Below are 19,532 nucleotides of genomic sequence, written 5' to 3' on the forward strand. Positions count from 1 at the left end.
GGGCAGGACAGGAGTAAAGATGCAGATGTAGAGAATGGACCTGAGGACACAGGGAGGGGGGAGGGTAAGCTGGGATGAAGTGAGAGAGTGGCATGGACATATATACACTACCAAATGTAAAATAGATAGCTAGTGGGAAGCAGCCACATAGCACAGGGAGATCAGCTCGGTGCTTTGTGTCCACCTATAGGGGTGGGATAGGGAGGGTGGGAGGGAGACGCAAGAGGGAGGAGATATGGGGATATATGTATAGATATAGCTGATTCACTTTGTTATACAGCAGCAACTAACACAACATTGTAAAGCAATTATACTCCAATAAAGATGTTAAAAAAAAAAAAAGAATGAGTGTGACATAAATCGTAGCAATACTTTCTTAGATCTGCCTCCCAAGGCAAAAGAAATAAAACCAAAAATAAACAAATGGGACCTAATCGAACTTTTGTACAGCAAAGGAAACCATATACAAAACGAAAAGACAACCTACAGAATGTGAGAAAATATTTGCAAATGATGTGACCGAAAGGGCTTAATTTCCAAAATATACAAACAGTTCATACAGCCCAATATCAGAAACAAACAAAAAAAAACCCAACCAAAAAATGGACAGAAGCAGTACCTAATATACAATAATCATGCATATTGCAATATACATAGGTACTGTTATTACTGTTATTATTATCATTGTTTTTGTTTCATTACTAGTAATAGTGTCCATGGTTCTAGTACTAGGTCTCAATTCCCTCTTCTAGTAAAAAGGGGGAAAAAATGGGCAGAAGACCTAAATAGACATTTCTCCAAAGAAGACATACAGATGGCCAACAGGCACATGAAAAGATGCTCAACATTGTTAATTATTAGAGAAATGCAGATCAAAACCACAATGAGGTACTACGTCACACCAGTCAGAATGGCCATCATCAAAAAATCTACAAACAATAAATGCTGGAGAGGGTATGGAGAAAAGAGAACTCTCCTATACTGTTGGTGGGAATGTAAATTGGTGCAGCCCCTATGGAGACCAATATGGAGGTTCCTTTAAAAACTGAAAATAGAATTACCATATGATCCAGCAATCCCATTCCTGGGCATATACTCTAATTCAAAAAGACAAAAGACAAAACTCTAATTCAAAAAGATACATGCACCCCAATGTTCATAGCAGCACTATTCATGATAGCCAAGACATGGAAGCAACATAAGTGTCCATCAACAGATGAATGGATAAAGAAGATGTGGTATATATATACAATGGAATACTACTCAGCCATTAAAAAGAATAAAATAATGCCATTTGCAGCAACATGGATGGACCTAGAAATTATTATAGTAAGTGAAATAAGTCATACAGAGAGAGACAAATAGCACATGATATCAGTTGTATCTGGAATCTTAAAAAATGATACAAATGAACTTATTTACAAAACAAAAAAAGACCCACAGACATAGAAAACAAACTTACGGTTACCAAAGGGGAAAGTGGGAGAGGGATAAATTAGGAATTTGGGATTAACAGATAAACACTACTATATACAAAATAGATAAACAAGGACCTACTATATAGCACAGGGAACTATATTCAATATCCTTTGATAAACCACAATAGAAAAGAATCTGAAAAAGAATATATATATTCTTTACATATATATGTATATATATACAACTGAATCACTTTACTGTACACATGAAACTAAGACAACATTGTAAATCAACTTCAATTAAAAACAATTTTAATAAATAAATAAAAATAAAAATTAGGATTCCAGAGCCTCCCCACCCAAAAAAAAAGAAAGAATGATTATGAGATGATGACATTTCCATATAAACAAAAAGCTGAAAGATTTTACTACCACTAGATCTTCACTTAAAGAATTCCAAATGAAATGGAAAAAGGAAAATGGCCCAAAAGAAAGGTCTCAGGTTGCAAGAAGAAATGAATAGTTAGCAAATAAACTCTTAAACTGGTAAGCAAATCTATATTTATCTATATCAGAATGAAATATTAATATCCCAATTTGTGAGGTTTTAAAAGCAGACGAAATTGAAACAATTGATAATATTGACATTTAGGTCAGGAGGAAGACAGTGGCATTAAAAAGCATTGTAGAGTTCTTCTATTATTTGGAAGGAGAAGTTAAGACATTTATTGATCTTCAATTTTGTTTGGCCTACACAGTAAAATTTCAAGGGAAAAGTAAGAGAAAAGGGACTTAAATTTTTTGGAATTTTAGAATTTGGGGAATTTTAATTTTGGAATTTTGAAGTTTTAAATTTTGAAATTTTTAAATTCTGAACCAGTAGAAGGGGGAAACATAATAAGAAAACAAAACAAAAACAAGCAAAAACTTCAATTCAATGAAAGGGAGAGAAAAACATAGAAAATATGGGGTAAATCTTAGAAACCACATTGAATGAAAAAAGGGAAATCTCAAATATTACTTATAGTATGATACTATTTTTATAAAGTTCAAAAGCAAGCAAAAACAAATAAATATAGTAAATAACACATTTGTGATAAATGTGTTATCACAAAGGAAGGGAATGATAAACACAAAAGTAGGATAGTGGACTTCTGTATAAGACTGGAATGGGGGTGAGAGGAAATTAATATCCAAAAAGACCCAGGAGTATTGATAATTTTAGTTAGTAAGTTAGGCAGTGATTTCATGGGTTCTCATTTTATTAATATGCTTTATAGTTTTCATACCTTATGTTTTCTTTTGTTTGTTTCAAATATTGCATTAAAAATATCTAAAAATAAAATGAGTGAAACAATAGGAGGATAAGTTTCCTGAGGACAAGAACAAAGCTTTTCTGTATCCCCTGTTTGTTGTGCACCCAGTGGGCCCTCAGCAAATATCTGCTTACATTACATCCAGAGACTATTTTCTCCTTATTGAATTACAAAAGAATGAGGAAAGCCAAGACTTCTTAGAAGCAAATGGCAGTGGAGCAGAAGGGAGTCTAAATTGTGTGATACATATTATATATATTATAGTATATAATATAGTATAATAGGCACAATACAGGTAATAGCAGAAAAATACATCAGTTTTTCAGCCCTGAATTACACTGTGGCTTTGGGCAGGAAGCATGCCTGTAGCTACCCTGGGCTTCAGGTTGTTCAATCATGGTGGATGATCCCATAAGGAACTAAACAAGATCAGCGGAATTCATTCATTCCCCTGGAGCCCTGGGAACTCTTTCATTTTCCCCAGCCCTGACTGCTTCCTCCCATTACAAGAGGCAGCAGTGGATCCATAAGACACAAACTAACAATGAGGTGGAAGAGAGACCCAGGACCACAAAGCTAGCATCCCAGGTCTAGACGCAATAGTTAGAAGGTAAGCATCTCTCTCACTCAGTCCAAAAAGAACAGCAGGGTGGCTGGGGGGCCCGGGGGTGGGGAGCACACTTGAGAATGAAATCCTGCATCTGCAGCAGCATGTGTCTGGGGACAGGTTAATTTCCCTGCGCGTTTCATTAGAAAAATGGGAATGATCATGTGTAATTCAAGGATTACTGAAAAAAATATCTGCTTGTACCACGTCTAACACCTTGTAGGTGCCCCTCAAAAACCAGTTTACTTTCCTTAGTAAGTTCCCTACACATCTTCATCTCTGACTCCAACTTTAAATAAAGAAGAGAGCTCAATCATGAGTGACAGAGAAAAAAATGCCATTTAAAACTACTACTGACTGCATTGCTTCTGCCCCTAAGGGAGAGACACTATTTCTCTCCAGATGAAATATATTTTCTTTAGCAAAATACTTGGTAGGCAGCTTTGGTTAAGAAATGAGAGGCTCCCCCACCAGGGCACAGTTTAGAAGAAGACAGTGAAAACAAGGAGGTAGCTAAACAGCTCTGCATCACAAAAATGAACAGAAAATTTGGGGCTGGGCAGCATGCTGAGAAGTGGGGTGGCAGGAGAAAACACATTGCAACAGCAACCCCCATCTCTCCTGACAATCCATCCCATCCTCTTCCCCCGCTTTATTTCTTTCATTAGAAATTATCAGCATCTTCTAAGTATAGAAGTGTATTCTACTTTTTATGTGTTTATTGTCTGCCTTCCCCCACTAGAATAGAAGCTCCTTGAGGGTAGAATTTTTGTCCTTTTTATTCACTGCTGTTTCCCCAGAGCCCAGAAGAGAGCCTGGGAAATAAGATTTTTCTTCAATAAATAATTAAGAGGGAACTTCTGAGGAATTTTGAAGCAGAACTGCCACAGCTGATCTGCAGATCAATGGAAATAAATGCTATTGCTTTACATTTGAGTTTGGGGGTTGTCTGTTGTGCAGCATTATAGTAGCAACAGCTGACTGATATAAATAACAATACCGGTTGGGCTCAAATATGATAAAAATAATATCGAAGTTGTGATATTTGGATTTGGATTCAGACCAACCTGGGGTTAATTCTGTCCCAGCATCTCTGAGCCTTCATTTCCTCCTCTGTAAGGAGTAGATCCTCTATAAAAAGGAATTAAATGATACCTTACTCACAGGTAACTCTTAGGATCAAACTGCCACTTTTTCTCATAATAAGCACTCAACAAATGGTAGCCATTATTAATATCTGCTCAAACAATTGTGATGCTTGATTGATTCATTTAGTCTCCATGTAAGATCAGTCGCACTAAAAAATGAACAGAAGATTTTGATCCTGTACATATTTGAAATTAAAGATGTGGAATCTGTGATAATATTTTTGCCCAATAACGTAGCAAAATAAAATTAATTATAATTCTCAAAGCTTATTAAGCCAAATGGTTATTTTCATTCACCAAATATTGGTGTGGCTGCCCTTCTTTTTTTTTAATTATAAGACCACATTTCATTAAGAACCATGAAAATCTGTAGATATTTTAACCCAGTATCCATCTTCTAGAATCTACGCTAAGAAAATTATCATAAATATTTTTAAACAATTTATGAATACATATCTTTAATGAAGTATAATTGGTTGGCATTTTATTTCCAATTCATAAATAGAAAGTCACCACAGAATGCCAGTCTCACCCAAATAACAAAAAGCCAGATAAGCTATAAAATCAATTTTTAAAACCTCTTCAGTGAGCTAAGGACACAGATAAACCCAAATGAACTAAATTCCAGAAAGTGAGTATTATTTTAGAAGAGAGATTTACCACTGATCTTATCCCTGGCAGAACTACAGGAGGAAGAATGGCAATAGAATAAGTAAGGAGAAAACAGCCGAACTCCTACCAAACTGGTAATAGCCATTTGTAGGCTGGCATGACATTAGAATCCCAAGAAGCCCCAGTCACAGAGCAAGTCTCCACCCATCTTTTGAACACTTTCTCACAGGTCTTCACCAATACTCAGGGATAGTAGACAAAACTAGGGATGAGAAAAGAAGTGAGAGAGTGTCCCCTGAAACATGTGGAACCTCCACATTAAGTGCAAGACAGCTGTTCCCTGAAATGGGAGGAGAGATTTAGGCAGGGCAGGAGAACAGAGATGAATCCACCAGAAGCATTCTGGACAGGCAGGGCAGCAGAGATGCTCCAACAAGGCCTGAAGGAAGGGCAAGAGAACTAAGACAAGCCTCCTTCAAAGCATTCTGGACTTCACAAGGGGTGGAAATGTCCCCTTCAGAATACTCAGGGGCAGAGCATCAAGGCTAAAATAGATTTTACAAAGTTCAGAAAGCAGGGACAGTGGGATTGGAGAACAAAGAGAGCTCTCCAATGGCCCAAAACGCAGGTATCCAAGCTTTACAACATGAGAAGTTTCTCTAGTCCCTAAAACTGGTGGTTCAGCTTGAGTCACAGGCAGTTTCCTGGCATCTCATCAGTGCCCAGATCTCAGGACCTGCTAGAGAAAAAGTTCTGATCTCACCATCAAAATATTTGAAACCAGTGGTAAGCTGAATAAAACTAAAGCTGCAACAAAGTCCAGACTGAGCTCAACTACAGACCAGATGGACTCAGCTCCCACTCTAATGGCCTGACATAAGAAAAGGCATGCTCTGGGACTTCCCTGGAGGTCCAGTGGTTAAGGCTCCATGCTTCCACTGCAGAGGGCATGGGTTTGATGCCTGGTCGAGGAACTAAGAGCCCATATGGCACATGGCATGGCCAAAAAAAATTTAAAATATAATTAAATTAATTAATTAAAAATATGTTTAAAAAAGAAAAGGAATGCTCTTTTCTAGAAGAAAGTATTTTTTTACTTGAGTTTCTACTGCTCTTTTATACAAAATACCCAGCATACAATCAAACATTAAAAGGTACATTAGGGCTTCCCTGGTGGCGCAGTGTTTGAGAATCTGCCTGCTAATGCAGGGGACACGGGTTCAAGCCCTGGTCTGGGAAGATCCCACATGCCGCGGAGCAACTAGGCCCGTGAGCCACAACTACTGAGCCTGCGCGTCTGGAGCCTGGGCTCTGCAACAAGAGAGGCCGCGATAGTGAGAGGCCCGCAGACCGCGATGAAGAGTGGCCCCCGCTTGCCACAACTAGAGAAAGCCTTCTCACAGAAACGAAGACCCAACACAGCCAAAAATAAATTAATTAATTAATCAATTTTTAAAAAAAGGTACACTAATAATTGAAAAAAATATGTGAAATAATCAATAGAAACAGACCCAGAAATGATCCAGATATTGAAGTTATTAGACAGAGACTTTATAAAACTATGATAAAAATGCTTTTAAAAAGCTAATGGAAAAAAAAAAAAGCTAATGGAAATGGTAGACAATATGCAGAAAGAAATGGGAAATTCCAGCAGAAATATGTTCCTCAGAAAATGTTAGAAATGTTAGATGGAAACCAAATGGAATAATTAGAAATTTAAAAATATAGCATTAGAAATGCAATTTGTTAAATGTTATTCATTGTTAAACTATTTTTTTCTAGCAAACAAACAAACAAAAAACAGAGGAAAATATCAGTGAACTAAAGAAAAGATCAATAGATTACCCAAACTGAATCACAAAGAGAAAAGATAATGAAAAAATCAGAACAGAATATTCAACATTGATGGGAAAATATCAATGAGTCTAACTTGGTATTAAATAATGTGAAGAAGTCCCAGATAGAGAAGAGAAAAATAATGGAACAGATGATATATTTGAAGTGATAATAAATAGCTGAAAGCATTTCAAAATGGATGAAAGACATAAATCCACAGATCCAACAAACTCAGTAAATCCCAAGCAAGATAAATATAAAGAAAATTACACCAAATGCATTATAGTTAAAATTATGAAAACCAATGACAAAGAGCAAAATGAAACATTACATAAAGGAGGAGAAAATAAATGATGGCTGACTTCTTATCATAAGCTAGAATACAGAAGCCAGAAAACAATTAAATGATGTCTTTAAAATACTAAAAGAAAAAAGTGGAAGCAGAGAAGTCTATATCTAACAAAAATATCCTTCAAAACAGATGAAATAAATATATCCTCAGAGAGCCAAAACCTGAGAAACTTGATGAAAGAGGTTCTTCAGGCTGAAGGGAAATTACACCAAACGGAATCCCAGATCTCAAGACAGAATAAAGAGCATCAGAAAGGGTAAATATTTGTGTAAATGGAAAAGACCTTTTCTGAACATTTATTTTTATATCTATATTTTCTCAAATTTTTAAAATGACTACTGACTGTATAGATCAAAAACAACTAAAATGTATTATGGGATTTATAGCTATTTATAGCTATAAAATAGGAGATAACAAGAGCCCAAAGAGCAGAACTGGACATAGTATAATTATACAATAGTATGATTTTAGTATGGCTTCACTGTTTATGAAGTAGTTAAATATTATTTGATGGCATACTGTGAAGATGTACATTGTAATCTCTACAGCAACTTAAAAGGTTACAAGAAGAGGTATAACCTAACCATCCACACAGGAAATAAAATGTAATATTAAAAAATATACAATTTTCCCAAAAGAAGACAAGTATGAACAAATGAGTCAAGAACAAATAAAATAAATATAAAACAAATACTAAGAAGGGAGACGTAAACTAACCATTTCACTAATAGCATTAAATGTACGTGGACTAAACACTGTAACCAAAAGGCAGAGATTGTCAAATGGGATATAAAAAGCAAGATACAATATACTGTTTTCAAGAAACAAAATTTTATTATACAGATGCAGACAGGTAGAAAGTATTGATAAAAGGATGAAAAAATATACCATGAAAACACTAAAACTTAAGAAAAATCATATGACTATGTTAATATCAGACAAAGTAGCCTTTAAGACAAAGCATATTACTGGAGATTCAGAAGGACATCTCAAAATGATAAAAGGATCAATTCATCAAGAAGACAAAACAAAGACAAATATATATATGCACTTAACAACAGAGTTCTAAAACTCATGAAGAAAAATAAATGACAGAATTGAAAGGAGAAATAAGCAAATCCACAATCATAGTTGAAGAAGGTACACCTTCTCTCAGTAATTGATAGAACAAGCAGAAAAAATACTCAGTAAAGATAATGAAAATTTGAACAACTCTATCAACCAAACTGACATAGTATTATAGGGTACGGCAGAAAACACATTCTTCTCAGGTGCACATGGAACATTCAGCAAAATGATAATATTCTGAGTCATATAAAAAGTTTAATTAGTATCAAAGAATGAAATCATACAGAGGACACAATAGAATGAAAGTAGAAATCATTAACAGTGAGATATCTAGAAATCCCCAAAGTACTGGGAAATAAAACAACGCTTTCCTAAATAACCCATGAATTAAAGAAGAAATCACAAAGGAAATTAGAAGATATTTTGAATTGAATAATAATGAAAATATATCAAAATTTCTGGGGTAAAGCTAAATCAGTGCTTAATGGGAAATTTATGGCTTTAAATACTTATTTAAAGAAATATGGACTGGTGGTTGCCAAGGGGGAGAGGGCTGGGAGAGGGATGAAGTTGGAGGTTGGGGTGAGCAGATGTAAAGTTTTATATATAGAATGGATAAACAACAAGGTCCTACTGTATAGCACAGAGAACTATATTCAATATCCTATGATAAATCATAATGGAAAAGAATATTTTAAAAAACAATGTGTGTATATATATATATATAAAACTGAATCACTTTGCTGTACAGCAATAATTAACACAACATTGTAAATCAACTATACTTCAATTTTAAAAAGTTAAGTAAATAAAGAAGCATGAAAGAAAAGTATGAAATTGATTATCTACTCTTCCATCTTAAGTAGAAGAACCTAAAGTAAATAGAAGAAAATACTAAAAGTAAAGTGTAAATACAAAGTCTCAACAATAATCAAGGAAAAAAGAGAGAAAACACAAATTATCAACATCAAGAATGAAGACGGAACATCACTACAGGTCCTACAGATATTTAAAAACATAAATATTAAAAGAATATTATGACAATAATACAAAAATTAATATCAATTAAATGAAACTACAAATTACCAACCCTGAAGACAACGAAAATAAATAACCCTCTATCTATTGAAGAAACTGAATTTGTAACAAAAACCTTTCCACAAAAACAAAAACAAACTTCAAGTACATGTGGTTCACTAGTGAACTCTACAAAGTATTTAAGGGAGAAATAACATCAATTCTGCACAGACTCGGAAAATGAAGGAGGAGGTACCACCTCTCAACTTAATCTACAAGGCCAGCATAACCCTGATACCAAAGTCTGACAAAGATATTACAAGAAAAAAATAAATAAATAACAGGCCAATATCTCTCATGGACACAGACAAAAAATTTTAAACAAAATATTAACAACATATAGAAAGGATAATACCTCATGACCAAGCAGGTTTTATTCCAAGAAAGCAAGGTTAGTTTAACATGAAAATCAAAGTAATTCCTCACACTAACAGAATAAAAGAGAAATTATTTGATTATCTCAAAATATGCAGAAAAAGCATTTGACAAAAATCATGAATCTTTTATGATGAAAACACTTAGTAACTAGGAATAGACAGCAATGTCTTCAATATGATAAATTACACCTATCAGTGTAACTAAAAAAGTACAGTTTATATAATAATTAATGGAAAACATTAAACCTTTTTCTCCTAAAATCAGAAACAAGGCAAGGATGACCACTCTAAACACTGTTTGATGTTCACTAAATATTTCAGTATTTATGTTCAATATTTACTAAAGTTCCTAGCCAGGACATAAGGCAAGTAAAATAAATAAATAAATAAAAGGCATGAAGTTTGAAAAGAAGTAAACTATTGTTGTTTACATAAATATTTACTTAAAACATGGAAGCAAAACTAATGCCCCCAAATAGTGGATCCTTTGAATAAATTTTGGTGAATACAGTCAATAGACTATTTTATAGTCATTTGGAATGATATTCTATAAAGAGTGTTAATAAAATGAGAAAATGTTTGTTATAACCAGATGTGAAAGACATTCTAGGGGAATTCTGGGGAAATATGGACTCATAATTAGATGATTTTAAGGAATTATGTTTAACTTTGTTAGAAGTGATGGTGATATGTGGTTATGTGGAAATTTACATTTTAGAAAATGCATTCTGGGCTTCCCTGGTGGCACAGTGGTTAAGAGTCCACCTGCCAATGCAGGGGACACAGGTTCAAGCCCTGGTCTGGGAAGATCCCACATGCCGTGCAGCAACTAAGCCCGTGTGCCACAACTACTGAGCCTGCGCTCTAGAGCCCACAAGCCACAACTACTAATCCTGCATGCCACAACTACTGAAGCCCACGCGCCTAGAGCCCATGCTCTGCAAAAAGAGAAGCCACCGCAATGAGAAGCCTGCGCACCGCAACGAAGAGTAGCCCCTGCTCGCCACAACTAGAGAAAGCCCACGCACAGGAACAAAGAGCCAACGCAGCCAAAAATAAATAAATAAATAAAATGTATAAAAAAGAAAACGCATTCTCAGTAATTTAGGGCAAAGTTCTTCAATCTCAGCACTAACTGTGGAAAAGATGGTTCTCTGTTGGGGCGGGGGAGGGGGGACTGTCCTGTGCATTGTAGGATGTTCAGGGGTAACCCTGGGCTCTACCCACTACATGAGCATTCCCTTTGTGACAACCAAAAATATCTCCAGACGTTGCCAAATATCCCCTGAGGGGGTCAAAATCGCTCTCAGTTGAGAACCACTAATTTAAGGTTCAATAGCATGAAGTGTGTTATTTACTTTAAAACATTTTAGAAAAAACACACACGTATAAACAAAAGAAATATAGCAAATATTTAGTGCTAACTCTAAATGATGAATATGTGGTGGTTTATTATACTATTCTATATTCTTTTCTATGTGTTTGAAATTTTCATAATAGAAGTCAAAATAATTGTAACATGCCATAAGTGGAAAACGTAATACTCACTACATATGTGCACTAGGATTATAAATATGTTAAACTATGTATAGAAAAATACTCAAAGAAATGTATCAAAGAGTTTGTGGATGAGTTAAGAGTGTGGCTCATGTTTGATTTCCTTTCCCAGTTTTTAAAATAATCTGTAATTATATACTTTTAGACTGAAAAAAATTGACAAATCTAAGAGTGTTGAAATGTAATATTATTAATCATTCGCGGTCTAATATTAGAAGAGAATTAGCAGTAACCACAACAGGGACGGAAAACTTTCAGACTTGGAATCTCTCCTCCCTCACTGCAAAGAAAGCATCTTAAAGGCAGAATGGCTTTGAATGGGCATACATCTGCATAATGACTTTGCTTTGTTCTTTCCTTGCCGGCTAATTGAGTAACTTGTTAAACAAACATGCCTTCAGACGCACACCAGATTAGAGCCCTTTGTAAATAAAATTATAGCTGGGAATATGCTTCCCCTAACTGGTAAATAAATTTAGGAATTTAGAGATTTGGCATTGCATGCCAAGATGTCTAAGTAAATCTCAAATTCATCCATGCTTATGAATAAATGCCAAGGATTGTCAAATGCCAAGAGCTCTCAAGGCAAAACGAGCCCACCTCACTCTCTGAATCAGAGACCCCTTCCAATCAAAATGCCCCACCTGAAAAGCAGTTCCTTTCTCTCCTACCACATTATGTATAAATGGGTGGTCATTGATGTCATGCTTGGTGGGATATCTGCATGGTTTCTATGACAACAAGGACAATAAAATCTCTTAGGATTCTGTGGCAAAGAGTCTTTTTCTCTTGAGTTCATGCATTTATCCACGCCTCCATTTAGCATGAGTGCTTCCTATGGTGCCAGGCATTTTTTAATCACTGGCATTACACAAGAGAACAAAACAAAAATCCCTGTCTTCACAGAGCTTCCTTTTTAGTGTCTTCTTATTTCAATTTTCCCAAGATCCTAGGAAAACACACAACTTTCAGGGGATGAATCTTGGGTATCTTTAATCAAGAGTGAAGTTGTTTGGGCAGTGTATTCATTCTTCACATAAGGATAAAAATCTTTATCTGATTTGGTATTCATCACACAGCATAAGTCTTGGACCGTTTTAGGAGAAGCTGACAGGGAAGTGTTCTTGAATCTTTCAGATCAGAATGATGTCTGCCTAGGAGATGGGAAAGGGACTGACTGCTCTGAGGGATAAATGTTGCCTCCATGATGTCCTCTTCTCTCTGGAGAGCCAGCTCCTTCCCCACAAAGTAAGGTCAAGAGAACAGGAAATGGGATCAAAGGAGCCTTCACAGACAGGCTGCTTCAGTTCAAATAAAAGCTCTACCACTTACTAGCTGTGTTTCACTGAACAAGGTACTCAGCTTTCTTACCTCCATTTCCTCATCCATAAAGTGAGGATAACAAGAGTACTTCACAGAATTGTTCTAAGGTGTAAGTGGGATGTTTCATGAGAAGCAGTGAGGCACAGTGCCTGTCGCATAATAAACACTCAATAAATGTTAGCTATTCCCCACTAATATAGTATAGTTTATATAATATATAACATAATGCTGGTTAATTATGAGTCATTATGATCTTAGGCCCAGTTACATACTGAGCACCCACTATGTGTCAGGCATCATGCTAACTACTTGCTGTATGCTCTCCTTTAATCCTTCCAGTAGCCTGTGATGGAAGTATTATCATCTCCGTTTTACAGGCGAGGATACTGAGCTCAGAGAGGTGAAGCAACCTACCTGAGACCACAAAGCCATGAGTAGCAGAGTCAAGATTCAAGCCCAGGCCCATCTTACTTGACATTCTATGCTCTCTTTGCAACATAATCCGGCCTCCCCATCTTCTGTCTTTCCAGTGACATCATTATCTCCGAGCCTTCATCTTGCCACATGTTCTTTAAACAACATGTCATTCAGATATAGATATAGACATACAATGTGTGTGTGTACATATATATATACATACACACACACACACACACACACACACACACACATATATATATATATATATATATATATATATATATATATATATATACTGGCAATCAGGTGTCTTACTCCATTCAGGCAGCTAAAACAAAATACCACAGGTTGGGTGGCTTATAAGCAACAGAAATTTATTGCTCACAGTTCTGGACGCTGGGAAGTCCAAGATCAAGGTGCTGGCCGATTCGGTGTCTGGTGAGAGCTTGCTTCCTGGCTCATAGATGGCCATCTTCTCTCTGTATCCTCACAAGGTGGAAGGGGGAGGGGAGTTCTTTGAGGCCCCCATTTCACAAGGGCACTAATCCCATTCATGAGGACTCCACTTTCATGACTTAATCATCTCCCAAAGGCACCACCTTCAAATACCACCACATTGGAGATTAGGTTTCAACATATGAATGGACGTGGGGGATACAAGAACACGGAAACCTTCAGTCAACAGCACCTGGGAAATGGGCTTCCTCACAGGTGGAAGCTCATGCTAATTGCTAAATCACCACCCCAAGCACCTCTGGACCTCTGAGCACTATCAGAGGTACAAATGTACTCACCCTTTGACTTAGCAGTTCTACTTTTGGAAATTTATCCTACAGGTATACACACACCTGTGCAAGACGACATATGCACAATGTTATTCACTGCAATGTGGTTCATAATAGCGAAAGATTGGAGCTAGCCTAACTGTCCATCAAGAGGGCAATAATTAAATAAATCATGATACATCCATATAATAGAAAAATATAAAATTATGAATAAGAATGAAAGAACTATTACTAACCTGATACAGAAAGATAAGCAAGACACATTGTAAGTTAAAAAGGCAGGATACAGAACTGTCTGCGTAATTTTTTAAAAGGAATGTATATACATTTATATTTACTTGTATATGCCTGAAATTCTACAAAGATAAAGAAGAAACTGCTAACAATGGCTGCCTATGAAAAGGTGGTGTCAGAAACAGGAGGAATACGTTTTGCTGGATACGCTGACATACGCTTATTTTTAAATTTTTGAATCATGTGAATAAACTGTCTATTTGAAAATGAAATAATAAAAAGCTATGTTTTAAGAGCATTATATTGGGAATCAGGAATCTGAGTAACAGGGTGAACTTGGACAACTTACCTTACCCTTATCAGCCTCAGTTTCCTCAACAGCAAAATCTCCTAGTCCTAAAATACTGTTACCTAATAATAGCAACATCATCTCCATCATTGTTACCACTTATTAAAAGCTTACAATGTGCCTCATGAAAAGATGCTCAACATTGCTAATTATCAGAGAAATGCAAATCAAAACTACAATTAGGTATCACCTCACACCAGTCAGAATGGCCATCATCGAGAAGTCTACAAATAGTAAATGCCAAATAATAAATGCTGGAGAGGGTGTGGAGAAAAGGGAACCCTCTTACACTGCTGGTGGGAATGTAAATTGGTGTAGCCACTATGGAAAACAGTATGGAGGTTCCTTAAAAAACTAAAAATAGAGCTACCATATGATTTTGCAATCCCACTCCTGGGCAAATATCCAGAAAAGACAAAAACTCTAATTCAAAAAGATACACATACCCCAATGTTCACAGCAGCACTATGTACAGTAGCCAAGTCATGGATGCAACCTAAATGTCCATCAACAGATGAATGGATAAAGAAGATGTGATATATATATATATATATATATATACATACACATACACACACAATGGAGTATTACTCAGCTATATAAAAGAATGAATTAATGCCATTTGTAGCAACATGGATAGACCTAGAGACTATCATACTAAGTGAAGTAAGTCAGACAAAGACAAGTATCATATAATATTACCTATAGTGAAATCTAAAATATGATACAAATGAATTTATTTACAAAACTGAAACAGAATCACGGACAGAAAACAAACTTATGGTTACCAAAGGAGAAGGGGGAAGGGGATAAATTAGGAGTTTGGAATTAGCAGATACACACTACTATATATAAAATAGATAAACAACAAGGACCTACTGTATGGCACAGGGAACTATATTCAATATCTTGTAATAAACTATAATGGAAAAGAATATGAAAAAGAATATATATATAAAACTGAGTCACTTTGCTGTACACTTGAAACTAACACAACATTGTAAATCAACTATACTTCAATTTTTTTAAAAAAAGCTTACTATGTGCCAGGACCTAAACTAAACCCTGTAAACAACTACCTCACTGAATCATCGCAAGCAATTCTATGAGGTACGGACTATTATTATCCCCATTTCACAGATAAGGAAAATTAAGCTCAGAGAAAGGATGTAACATGCTAGTATGTGGCAGACCCAGAATTTGAACCTGGGTGTCTCTGGATCTAAGGCCTGTATTTTGACTCTATGGTTTGCCGCCTCCATCCAAATTAGCAATTTTCCTCCTACGCTCCCTGCCGCTTCCACAAATCCCATCCAGAAGTCCCCTTCTGAGCACTGTTAACTTCCACCAGGCCTGGCCCTCACTCATTTCCAATCACGCTTTCTCCACCATAGCTTTAGAAATGAACTGTTACTAATGGCTAGTCATATGTCAGCCTAATGAATGGGATGCAGACTTGCATTAAAATAATGAAATTAGTGAGTTTTGAATTTGGTTACATCACATGGCACACAGCCTCAAGTAATTACCACCCCATGTTCCTTCCCTTGAATTAAAGTCAGTTTATTTATTTAGGGTCTTTGTTTGGGCTATCTCTATTAAGCTCACATCATCTATTTGGGGATGGATTTTTTTTTTTTTTTTTTGGCTTGTTTGTTTAAATGATGTTCGGGCTGTTCCCATGATTAATAAAGTTGTAAATACAGCCAGAAACAGCTTCTGAACCATGTGCAAAAGCAAAGAATATAAATCAAAGAATAATTCTTTGGGGGTTTGGGTTTTGTTTGTTTGGTTTTTTTTTTTTTCTCCAAAGGATGGAAACAATGAGAAAGAAGCTCTTTGAGCTCCAGGAACTCCAATTATGCTGACATTTCTGCTGCAGAAATACACCAAGATCCGTTTTGCAGGAACCCACTGAACTAGCTAATCAGATTTCCTTGGATAATTTGCTCCAAAGGTCAGCTGCCTTAAAAAGCACCCAGTGCCTCATTATTTGGTGGAGCAGGCTGCACATAGGCTAGGATTTGGAACTCAGCCTCCCATGGCAAGGAAGTAAATCTTAAATTTTTTAGCACAGATCTGCTACCCTGGCCTTGGCCAAAGTCTCATCCAACTTTGTGATGGGCCTACAGACAAAATCCCCTCCAGAGAAAACACCTGAATTTGAGAGATCTCTGTCTCCCAGATGGGTCTCTCCTGTGTTCCAGGGGCACCACAGATGGCAGGCTCATCTGAAATGTTCATGCCATTGGTAAATTTCAGGAGAGGCTTTTATTGATGTGATGAGTGAGGGGGGCCAGACCTTGGTTAAAATCACCAAGTCCAATTCTACAAAATACCTGTCTAGCACTCCTCAAAACTATCGAGATCCTGAAAAACAAGGAAAGACTGAGAAACCATCGAAGACCAGAGGAGATTAAGGAGGCATGAGACTAAATGCAACATGGGACTCTGGATTGAATCCTGGACAGAAAAAAAGACATTAGTAGAAGAACTGGTGAAATCCAAATAAAATCTGGAATTTAGTTAATAGTTAAGTTGCAATGTTGGTGTCTTAGTTGTGACAAATGGACCACAGAAACATAAGATGATAACATTACGGGAACTCTCTGTACTATCATTGCAACTTCTCTACAAATTTAAAATTATTTCAAAATTAGAAAAATATTTTTTAAACTTTATATGCCCTAAAAACTCCACTGTGAGAACAAACTAGTGGTTACCAGTGGGGAGACGGACGAGGGGAGGGGCAACATAGGGGTAGGAGATTAAGAGGTACAAACTATTAGGTATAAAATAAACTACAAGGATATATTGTATGACATGAGGAATATAGCCAATATTTTATATCAACTATAAATGGAGTATAGCCTTTACAAATTGTGAATCACTATATCGTATACCTATAACTTATGTAATACTGTACAGCAACTATACTTCAATAAAAAAAATTTAATATTCTAAATATTTTTAAATTCCATTGTGTTTTATGCACAGTTTGATAAAAATAATTAAGTTTAAGTTTATTCTATAATAAATTTGACATAGTGATCTGAAAACAAAATAAAACACCAAGTCCAGAGAGGAGGTCAGAGCCTGTCCTATGACTACCTTTTTTAAAAATCTCGTTTAAAATCCCAGCAAAGACATAAAGAAACAATAAAAGTAAACTAAAATTAAACTAAAATGCAATGGATGTTCACCCTCTACCAACTGGGACAGGAACAACCTTGCCGAAGAAGCTGGGCTCCTCAGTGTTTGCTTACCATTCCCCACAAGCCTCATCGCCCTGAGGGATTCCTGTGTTGACAAGAGCCACAGTAGTGAATATTGCTGGTTGAACACCCACCCTCACAGATTTATAAGAAACCCAACTCCAACTCTCACCCTGTGACCCCTCATCTCCCCTGAGAGCTACTTCATGGAAAGCAATGTATGGAGGCAGCTGTTGTGCCCCATCAAGTCACCTGAGACCAGATGCTGGTCTTGCATCATGAAAACCTGGTAGGAGGGGTGTCTGAGCTGAGCCTTGAAGGAAGAAGGGGAAGGAGTTGGACGAAGAAAGGGAAGAGGGTTCCAGGGAGAGCACAGTGCATGCCAAGGCACCAAATTGCAAGACTTAGATGCACACAAACAAGTGGACAAAATTGAGGTGGGAGGAGTTAGAAAGGGTCCCCTCTCGAAAGTGTCTCAGTCAGTTTGGGCTGTATAACAAATATACCATACACTGGGTGACCTAAAAACCAAACATTTATTGCTCAGGTTCTGGAGGTTGGAAAGTCCAAGATCATGGTGCCAACAGATCTGGTGTCTGGTGGGGATCCCCTTCCTGATTCACAGACAGCCGTCTTCTTGTTGTGTCCCCACATGGAGGAAGGGGAAAGGGAGCTCTCTGAGCCCTCTTTTATAACGGCACTAATCCCATTCATGAGGACTCCTCCCTCATGACTTAAACACCTCATCACACTGGGGATTAGGCTTAAACACATGAATTTTAGGGAGATACAAATATTCAGTCCATAGCAAAGTTTCTGTGTGCTAAGGAATTTAACTTTGTCCTGAAGGTGATGGGGACTTTTAACCAGAGGAGTGAAATGGCAACATTAGCATTTTAGAAACATTCAACAGATGCATCTGGGAAGGTGGATGGAAGGTGAGGCAGCCAGCAGTGAGGCCATGATCTGGCCAGAAGTGTGAATAAACCTGCCCAGAGACAGGGGCATAGGAAGATTTCTCCCAGGCTGGCACAGGGATGCTGCAGGGAATGAGGGAATTATTATCCCTTGCTATAATAAGAACTGAGGTTACTGTTTCTCCAGTAGCTTTGTAGCTCAGCAGTCATCCTTCCTCAAACTGGAAGATATCCTCTGCTATCCCTAAATTCCATACTCCAAGACTCTGCCCTACATCATGAACTTTTTGCAGCCTACCCTCTGCCTCTGTGTTACACTGTATCTTAAATCATCAACCTAAAGATCTCAGTTTCTCATAAAAAATGGAGGACTCAGAGATAGCTTCAGGATGGCGGAGGAGTAAGAAATGGAGATCACTTTCCTCCCCACCAATACATCAAAAATACATCTACATGAGGAACAGCTCCTACAGAACACCTACTGAATGCTGGCAGAAGACCTCAGACTTCCCAAAAGGCAAGAAACTCCCCACGTACCTTGGCATGGAAAAAGAAAAAAGAAAACCCAGAGACAAAAGAATAGGGGTGGGACCTGCACATCTGGGAGGGAGCTGTGAAGGAGGAAGAGTTTCCACACACTAGGAAGCCCCTTCACTAGCGGAGACGACAGGGGGGAAGCTACAGAGCCATGGAGGAGATCACAGCAACAGGGGTGCAGAGGGTAAAGTGGAGAGATTCCTGCACAGAGGATCAGTGAGGACCAGCACTCACCAGCCCGAGAGGCTTGTCTGCTCACCTGCTGGGGCAGGTGGGGGCTGGGAGCTGAGGCTCGGGCTTCGGAGGTCAGATCCCAGGGAGAGGACTGGGGTTGGCCGCGTGAACACAGCCTGAAGGGGGCTAGTGCACCACAGCTAGCCGGGA

Source organism: Balaenoptera acutorostrata, chromosome 15, assembly GCF_949987535.1.
Source record: "Balaenoptera acutorostrata chromosome 15, mBalAcu1.1, whole genome shotgun sequence".
Lineage (NCBI taxonomy): Eukaryota > Metazoa > Chordata > Mammalia > Artiodactyla > Balaenopteridae > Balaenoptera > Balaenoptera acutorostrata.